The following is a 10,489-nucleotide window of genomic DNA, read 5'->3' as shown; positions in this document are numbered from 1 at the left end:
GTAGATAAACGTTGTTAACTATGACGAGCATGAAAGTCTGTCAAAAGCATCAACTCACAACCTAAATCATCGAAGAGGTTTATTAACTATGACGAGCATTAAAGTCCGTCAAAAGCATCAACTCAAAGCCAAAATCACTGTAGATAAAACTTGTTAACTATGACAAGCATGAAAGTCTATCAAAAGCATCAACTCACAACCTAAATCATCGAAGAGGTTTATTAACTATGACAAGCATGAAAGTCCATCAAAAGCATCAACTTACAGCCTAAATCATTATACAGAAAGTTTATTAATTTAAAACATAATTTATCCTAGCTATCACACTATGGTAGTTCTATGATATAGTTCTATGCATAACTGAAGTTTATCAACCACTTCACACAACTGAGTAATTTTCAGTAATGGCAAACAGCTGAACACACAATAGATATAAGATTTTCTCAGAGAAATGATTACACTTCCTTACCTATTACCAGAAGAGATGATTGCATTAAATACCTTCTGGGTGAGAGAGATCAAATTTCTCTGGTTTTCTTCCACATTCTCACCTTCTTCCAACCTAACACGTCAAAAAGTCATACAGCACAAAATCAGATGATATGCTAGAGAGTGTTCTGTTTCAAGAGTAAGTAAAACCAAAGTTAATAGTAACAAATATTTTTATTTCTTGCTTTTGAAGTTCATATGTCATGCTGTGTTGTAGCCTACAAAGTGCATAATTCTTCTCATGATTCATGGCATGCACACGTTTTACTGACGTCACGACAGTACAAGTTGCAATGATAAGCATCCCTTATGTGACGTCATTTTAGTGTCTACTGACTGACTGACAGACAATACACTACTGTACAATGGTGTAAGTGGTTAAAACAGGTGACCCTCTCCAGGTGGCTTTTGGCCTCATTTCAGGGAAATTAAGTTCACGAAATATTCATTCAAGATAAGTCTTACAGAATATAACAAAGATGATAAAAAATCAAAGTAAAAACTAAATACAAATATTTTACTACCTACCTAATTAGCTAAACAAATAGGACTGTTGCTAGATAAATAATTAAAAGTTAACCAAATTATATTAACAAAATAATGAATACAGGCATATAATTTAGCTCCAGTTGGTGAATGAAGCTTTGACATTTTGTCAATACTAGTTTGAACCATTGACAATTTTTTACACACTTCATCGATAGCGTAAACATACACATTTTGGTGGTCCACATAATGATGTATATCATATTAAAGTACTTTTCAATAATCTAATTATTGAAATTAATTAAATAAAATAGATAGCTGGATTTATTTCATAATTTGCATTTAAACTAATCAATCAAAAGTCACATGATGACTACTTGGCACAGTGTATTTCATCACATTTTAAGACTAGTGGGAAGGATGTTAGAAAGAACATTATTAAAAGTCTATTTTAAAATTTGTTTAGATGACCAATCAAAGGTCAGATGATGCATGAAAAAAGAAGAAGAACATTCCATAATGTGTCGAGATTAAACAGTTACAGTTGAAACCTATTTTTTAAAAGCATACTTTACAAAACAGATGAAAACAAACCTAGCAGGATCTATTTCATAACTTGTGTTTGGCTGGTCAATCAATGGTTGTATAAGAGGTTCCAGAAGCATGTGCAGGTAACTCGCTCCATAGATTTTGAAACAAAATGCCATGATTTTGCTTCCCAAGCTGTTTCCTCGAAATAATGTCTGCATACAGTCAGATATTTCTACCTACAGTACATAAGAAAGTTAACTGCACACCTTAAAAGCATTATTTTTTTTCTGTAAGTAAATATTTTCATTATAGAATTAAAGCACATGAGAATGATACCTACATTTAGAGTGTCATTAGAACACAATTAATCTATTTAATAAAGAATTTTTTATATAATTTAAACAAATTTTTTTTAAACTTTACGACAGAGAATTTTCACAAATCAGTTCAGGCCTTAAAAGTAGTTACAGAAAATTAATAAAATGAAACAAAAAACCTCTTTATAAAACATGAACCACAACAGCGGAGACAGCAAATGCTTGGCATCAAACAAGGTCACAAACACTCTGGCCAGTTCATCCTAGAAACAAAAAATAAAACAAATGCACAGCTGTTAGTTCTCTTACACTCAGTTGAAATTCGCTTCTAAAGTTTAGTTCTTAAAGCTAAATTTATTGAAAATATTTTCATAAATGTGTTTCTTAATTACTATTACAGGACTTTTTGTTTTTAACAGCTGTGCTTCAAATACACAATATATCAACATGTGCCATCATATACTATATTAAATGCACTGATTGCAAAATTTCAATTTTTCATAAACATTAACAGTCTGCTTTGTTTTAGTTGAAAACTAAATTGTTTATTCTACATAAAAAAACACAAGAAAATGGTATCAATTTCTCATATTAATCTTGCATCAGTTGTAAGGTTTAAATTAGTAAAACTTGTGTTGTTAATGTTTTTTGCTTCTCATTTTAACTTCACATTAATGCTTTGATTAACAGAGACAACACAACAGATCAAGTTTTAACCGAAACTTTTGCATTCAGAATTGAATGTCAAAGGTCACTTGCCATCTGCGGAGTCATTACAACGTTGGCTAAGGCCATAGCAATAGGAAGTTCTCCATTGTCCCCAATCATGGTTACAAGTTGTACTAGTTGTTCATAACGGTCAGCGAGAACAGTTTCTGCCAGCATGTCGAACTCTGTTCCTTGCTGTAAAATCTTAGTCAACACTTCCATGAAAGCAGCTCTGGTCTGCAAGTCTTTATGGTAGCCTAAGCCTGATTGTAAACATAGGCAGAACAACATAGACACAGCAAAGAATTATGAAAATTTACCAACAAACCAGTTGCATATAAATAGTAAAGCTAGAACAGTACCAATAAAATAGGTTTATCATTGCAGGGATAAGATACACTATATAACTAATAATTTATCAGCTAGAAAGATGTCTACAGATGAAAGTTATCAGTGAAGGGATAGGACACACTATACAACTAATAATTTATCAGCTAGAAAGATGTCTACAGATGAAAGTTATCAGTGAAGGGATAGGACACACTATACAACTAATAATTTATCACTTAGAAACATGTCTACAGATGAAAGTTATCTGTGAAGGGATAGGACACACTATACAACTAATAATTTATAAGCTAGAAAGATGTCTACAGATGAAAGTTATCAGTGAAGGGATAGGAGACACAATACAACTAATAATTTATCACTTAGAAAGATGTCTACAGGTGAAAGTTATCAGTAAAAGTATATAAAACAATTAGAAGATTAATAAGTTATTTCCAAAGAAACCTCATAAACAAATTCTGTCCAAATAACTGCTACCAATACTACTATGGTTCTAAATTGGTTAATATCAAGTGTTTTTTTAACTTAATTCTGCTACTAATGTAATACTGTCTACTGAAATATAATGGTAGTAAACTACTAATTGAGTTATAACCTGTCATTGGTCAAAAATCACCTTTCTATTAATAAACAGGACACAAAAATATGAGTAAAGTACAACTGGAAGTGAACTCCTTTGTGAAATATGGACGGATGGTTTAAAGTTTTATACATCAGCCCATAACTCCCTTGTGAAGTACAAAAAGACAGAACAGAGAATAAAGGTTTAAAGTTTACGTACTTATCGAATGCATCAGCCCACTATCAATGTTGGCACTAAGGAGATTGGACATGGCTTGAATGGTGCAAGTTCGGAGCTCACTTAATTTGGACGTCTGGAATCTTTGACGACTGACATCTTTTTCTTCGGGAGTCTCACTACATTCATTCAGCAGGTTCATAAAAAGAGAGAAGTATCTAACAAGAAAAAAAAGAAACTTTTAAAGCAGAAGCAGTTTCAGACAACTTCTCTAGCTGTATAACACTTACTCTGGGAACTGTTATTAACACTTCTGTATGTGTTGTGTCAACTTCTAAAACTACTAACACTTCTATAGCTGTATAACACTTACTCTGGGAACTGTTATTAACACTTCTATATGTGTTGTGTCAACTTCTAAAACTACTAACACTTCTATAGCTGTATAACACTTATTCTGGGAACTGTTATTAACACTTCTGTACGTGTTATGTCAACTTCTAAAACTACTAACACTTCTATAGCTGTATAACACTTACTCTGGGAACTGTTATTAACACTTCTATATGTGTTGTGTCAACTTCTAAAACTACTAACACTTTTCTAGCTGTATAAACTTACTCTGGGAACAGTTATTAACACTTCTCTAGCTGTATAACACTTACTCTGGGAACAATTATTAACACTTCTATATATGTTGTGTCAACTTCTAAAACTACTAACACTTTTCTAGCTGTATAAGACTTACTCTGGGAACAATTATTAACACTTCTCTAGCTGTATAACACTTACTCTGGGAACAGTTATTAACACTTCTCTAGCTGTATAACACTTACTCTGGGAACAATTATTAACACTTCTATATATGTTGTGTCAACTTCTAAAACTGCTAACACTTCTCTAGCTGAATAACACTTACTCTGGGAACAGTTATTAACACTTCCATATATGTTATATCAACCTCTAAAACTACTAACACTTCTCTAGCTGTATAACACTTACCCTGGGAACAATTATTAACACTTCTATATATGTTATGTCAACTTCTAAAACTCTACTGAAACTTCACTAGCTGTATAACGCTTACTCTGGGAACTGTTATTAACACTTCTATATGTGTTATGTCAACTTCTAAAACTCTACTGAAACTTCTCTAGCTGTATAATGCTTACTCTGGGAACATTTATTAACACTTCTATATGTGTTGTGTCAACTTCTAAAACTCTACTGAAACTTCTCTTACTTCTGAAACAGTTGCGACTTTGCTTCCATAAGATCTCCTCTATCAATCTCCTCGGGTTGTAGTGGCAATCCTCTCAACAAGGCAGCCACTGCTTGCATGCATGCCTGGTCAAGATCTCTGGTCAATGCTGTTATATCACCTGACCCTGGTGGTGCAATCTGATGACTGTTACCCATCACCCAGTCAGTTAAGTACTCAACCATTTTGTTCCGAAACTTCATTTCTTGTCGAAAGGCAAGATCGTCACGCCGAGCCATCGTTGCTTCTACCAGCTGGCAGAGTTTAGTTTTAATGTGGATAGCATGAACTGTGGTGTCTAGGTGACGGACGTACCTGTGTTGAATTAGGAAAACAGAGAAAAGGCATAAACAGTCAGTGTTTATGTTTTAATACTAGATAAGCAGTTTACACCATCCCCAATGACCTCTATAGTGCACAAATATTATTATGTATTTTGTGATTTATCTAGAACTGGGACTAAAAACCATACCCGATTGGCGATTAGGCAAGAGTAGACTTAAGGACCCCTCAGTGGAAGAAATCTTCCTTACTCTGAAATGTAAATAATCGATTTTGCCGAAAGTAAATTTTGAAAGATTTACTTAATAATTGTGTTCAACCCATGTGTGACATTTAAACATGACATACAAGTTTTTACTTTTATTTTATTCTTTATATTTATTTATATTAATTACATTTAAGGCCATGTGGGAGCCCCCTGGCTATTGGGGGTACCTCAGCAGCACGTATGTGTGATTTTTGTCCCTGTCCACAGATTTCATTTTATAAGTTTGAAAGATTCTATTTATACCTGATTCTATTTATGCAACTAGTATTTGAACTTACGATGATGAGCAAAGTAATCAAAATTAGTATAACCAGTGTTCCCTCTAAGCTGTTCAGCCACACAACAACCAATCAAATCACTTAATTATACCAGCCACACAACAACCAATCAAATCACTTAATTATACCAGCCACACACACATCCTCAGTAATGACGAGGAGCCTTAATAAAATGTCGACGGCCTTAATGACCCTGGCTGTCAATAGGCCTAAAGCCCAAATAACTAACTGGTAGCATTACAAAGCGGTCTAATTATTCAATAGGGTTGATGGTCTAAATCTATCCCCCCCCCAAAAAAAACAACTGGTAGCGCACATACTCACATTGCCTTGATACTGGTGCACATGAAAAAAATTCATTCTGCACGTGGATTGAAAAATTTAGAGGAAACATTGGTTATAATATCTTAGAACTTAAAACCAAACTGTAAAAAATACATCATTTATGTACTTCTATTCTATATGGACACTGTGAAATAAAACTTGCTACTCTTGACATACAAGCCTAACTGCTATTTATGATAGAGTTGAATAAAGTTTCATTTTCTCTGAAATATTGACCACATGACCCGTACAAAAATAAAAGATCACAGGTTAACGTTCTGATAATTAAGAACCACATAATCAGGTCTGTTTGTTATTAAGCACATAGCTACAAGATGTACCCAAGGGGGGGTATCAAAACCTGATTTTTAGCATAAGTCCAAAGACTTACCACTGAGCCAGGAGTATGAAAAATACTTGATAGAATATATTCAACTTATTTTATTTAAGGTTAATTAACATTAATCACACTTCTTTTCAAAATTACTATATACAAGTAAGAAAAACTGAAAACAATTGTGGTTCTTGAGATCTTTTTAACTTGCCATAAATTAATTTACATGTATCAATAATATCAAGGCACTGCATAAGTTTATTATTGGATATTATACAATGGACCAACTGTTTGATATAATCACAAAGGTAAAATTGAAAATGAAATCTGTAATATAATCATTAAACAGTTGGTTCAATGTATAATACTGAATGATAAATTAGGCATAAAACCATAATATTATTCACATAAACGTAAATTAACATAGATCACTAAGTTAAAAATATTATAAATGCACATCACCATTATATTAGGCTTAACACCATTATATTAAGCCTAACTGTATTTCTTTGATTTGCCATCCCAAGCTGTGCTGATGAACTTTGAACAGGCATAACTGCAGTCTACAGCAGAGCGTGCAGCAAATCAAAGCATCTAGTTTCAATTTTAACTGGTGAAAACAAAATAAATCTAATATAATCATAAAACAGTATGGTTTTCTGCATATTTAACGTAAGCAATGTTTCCAGAAATAAAAATAAGAAAATTTTCAGCTGTTTTACTAAACAAATAGTGAATCTAGATAGATGTGAACTTTATAGTTTGACAATCTTGTGGATGTGAAGGGGTCAACATAAAACTGACCACAAGAACATAAATACCAAATATTTGCAAAAAACAATTATTGTATAAATTTACTTTTCTTTGCTTTTTTATGATATTCTTGACATATATCCAGTTACATTAGCAACTTCTGATGCCCACAACTAAATATTGTCTCTCATGAAAATTAAACAAAGAAACCCGCTTCAATTTCCAAATTAAGGTTAAAGTTGACTAACCTTACAATGGCTAACATCATCCCTTCTATGCTAGTATCCCCAACGTGTTCAGCAGTGTGGTCCACTTTGTTTTCCAATACACTCTTCATGATGAAAATTATGTGTTCAATAAATTGGGTGTTTGCATCAAGAACAACAACCTACATGATGCAAAAAAAAAAAAGTAGGTTTTTAAAACAAAATGGTAACGTTTGCATTATTCGCTTACAAAACAAATCATTTGATTTTAAAAACTTTTTTAAATACAAAAATAAATAAAATGTTACATAATACTTCCAGATAATACAAAGGGAATAATGGAAAACAGATTATTATCAAATCAAAACTTTAATAATTTCAAAAATTAATACTTTATTCATTTCACTCAGTAATTTACAAATGAAATTATTTTTTATTATAAAAAAGACACATGGCAGAAAAAAATATTTGATTGGTTGGTAAACAAATTCCTTCCGGATTTGCCCTAAGTTTTGAAAAGTCACTATTCACCTTGATTTGCACTGAATACCTGGATGTTGTATGTATACTTTATAAACTCTGGTAAATATCCTTTACCTTTGACTTTCCATTAGCTTTAAAGAAAATAATTAAAAATTAATCAGCAAATTATTAATGTTAATGATATTTTAACCTTACTTAATTACCTAAACACAACCCAGGGATTTTGTATCACATCGTTAAATATCATCTGGCTAGAAGATAACAATAAAACAACACTGGAAAAACTATTAAATGTCCAAATGATGTCCCAAAAATAATCTAATTGAAACTGAATATGTTTTTAATGGTTCCTTTCTTACACATTTTTTTTTATCTCTCTGAATCCTGATCAATTTTGGAAAGCCACGAGGATAGAAAACCGAGATTTTTAAAATAAGTATGGAAGTCACCTTCTGGTTTTGGTTAACAGGTACTTTTAACTATCGTTAAAGGTTTAAAAATTCCCGAAACTCAACAATCAAAAGACAACAGTATTCAGCACCTCTAAATCAGGTGTGAAATCATTTCTTTCCTTCAAGCTTTAGTTGACAAGAAAAGTAAAATTTTTCTCTAACACAACTTCAGCCGTGTGTAATCAAATAAGAATGTATTTGAGATTTTTTTAAATTAAATTAGACATTGATCAAGGAAGACACACAAACCTTAAGAGGTATCAACTACATATTTTACACGAATAATCAACAAACCTGGCCTTGAGGGTCAAAGAACATTTCTACAATGATCTTTATCTGGTCAAACAGAATTGGGTACAGGGTCGGACTTATCTCGTGAGCTACCAACTCCTTTACATGTTTCTGAATGTGTGTCCCAAACCTCTCATTCTGGCAGACTAATAACCTTAACAACTGCCCAACAAACCTACAAGCAACCAGAAAACAAAAATTTGATTCATTATTGTAAATACAATGTATATATGGGTTTCTATCACTAGACCAATGGGATTTCTCTACTTGAAAAAGGAGGATTATTACAACCATATATCAAACAAAAGGTTTTATACAGAAAGAGAATACACTTAGGGAAGCCTGGACAAAATATTAAGATAATTTATATTTTTCAAGTTCATTATAATCATGCCATCCAAGCTCAATCATGTTAAAAATAAGTGTGTTTCCCTAACACTATTACATTATCGATCGTAATATTCCTAATCAGAAGTGATATTACCCAAGACTGCAGTCGTAAGATGACAACTGTATAACTTGGCTACTCAATTTGAAATACATTTCACAATACTTTTTTTTTAAAGTTAATAATAATGATGATTTTTTAAAATCTTTAAAAAAGTTAACGAAAAAATTACTTTGATTTAAATAAAGTATATCAAGTTTAACAGTCATAAGCTTATTTCAGAAGCTGAATTTATCTATCTCCATGCTTTAACAATTAGTACTAAACCTTTTCCTAACCCGAGAAGTGTAAATATTCAGCCAAACTGTATGACAATTGTACAAACTTAACAGATAGTATCTAATCTTGACTCAAAAAAGTTTAAATAATTTGATTTATTCATGTTGTGAAAGTTCCATAATTTTGTTGCAAGACACTGTTTTGTGAAAACATTAAAAAAATATCTCCTTTAAGGTAAGAAATTTAAATTTTTTTATTGTTGATCATAAAATGAAATTTTAACACGATTAGTGTTCATTAATATATTTCTTTAATCTTTATTTTGTTGATCGCAGTAATCACCACTTCTGATTATAGATCATAACATGAAACTAACTGACAAAAATTTACAAACGACCTACGACCCGACCTTTCAAATTGGCACCACCATTACCTTTGTCAATTTTTATCTCAGAAGTATAGTTTAACTTCAATAAGATAAGCCACTTCATATATGTACATCGTTTGAATGCAATAAACGTAATAATATTCAATAAATACTGATTTGAGTCATTCTAATATTATATCCTCACCTACCATACTCTCTCAACTTAACTAAGCTTATATGTCATCTCATAGAAGAACATTTCTGTAGCCTTTTTGAACAAATATACTTTTACAAGAAATTATTTTTCAGAATTAAAATAACGTCTAAAGAAACTAAACAAAATTCTAAGTTTATGGATTGTTCCTAAGTGTTCTAAACTTCTCATGAAACCATAAGTTACTGCTCAAATCACTGTATTCACTCTACATTGTCATAGTAATCTATAATCTGCTCTATCCAATGGTATTGAAACTGTGCTTATATCTATTGTCATAAGTAGGTTATAATATGCTCTATCCAATGGTATTGAAACTGTGCTTATATCTATTGTCATAAGTAGTCTATAATCTGCTCTATCCAATGGTATTGAAACTGTGCTTATATCTATTGTCATAAGTAGGTTATAATATGCTCTATCCAATGGTATTCAAACTGTGCTTATATCTATTGTCATAAGTAGTCTATAATTTGCTCTATCCAATGGTATTGAAACTGTGCTTATATCTATTGTCATAAGTAGTCTATAATCTGCTCTATCCAATGGTATTGAAACTGTGCTTATATCTATTGTCATAAGTAGTCTATAATCTGCTCTATCCAATGGTATTGAAACTGTGCTTATATCTATTGTCATAAGTAGTCTATAATCTGCTCTATCCAATGGTATTGAAACTGTGCTTATATCT

General features: G+C 31.8%; 1 pseudogene; it reads right to left on the bottom strand.

Annotated features, from left to right (window-relative positions):
* LOC106469394 overlaps positions 1-8,844 on the bottom strand; it is a 49,357-nt pseudogene extending 40,513 nt beyond the window's left edge.
* Between the last annotated feature and the right edge of the window lie 1,645 nt (positions 8,845-10,489).

The sequence above is a fragment of the Limulus polyphemus genome, unplaced genomic scaffold (assembly GCF_000517525.1).
Source record: "Limulus polyphemus unplaced genomic scaffold, Limulus_polyphemus-2.1.2 Scaffold3465, whole genome shotgun sequence".
Lineage (NCBI taxonomy): Eukaryota > Metazoa > Arthropoda > Merostomata > Xiphosura > Limulidae > Limulus > Limulus polyphemus.
Note: the sequence above shows the minus strand (reverse complement) of the source record. Positions and strands in the feature narration are given on the sequence as shown.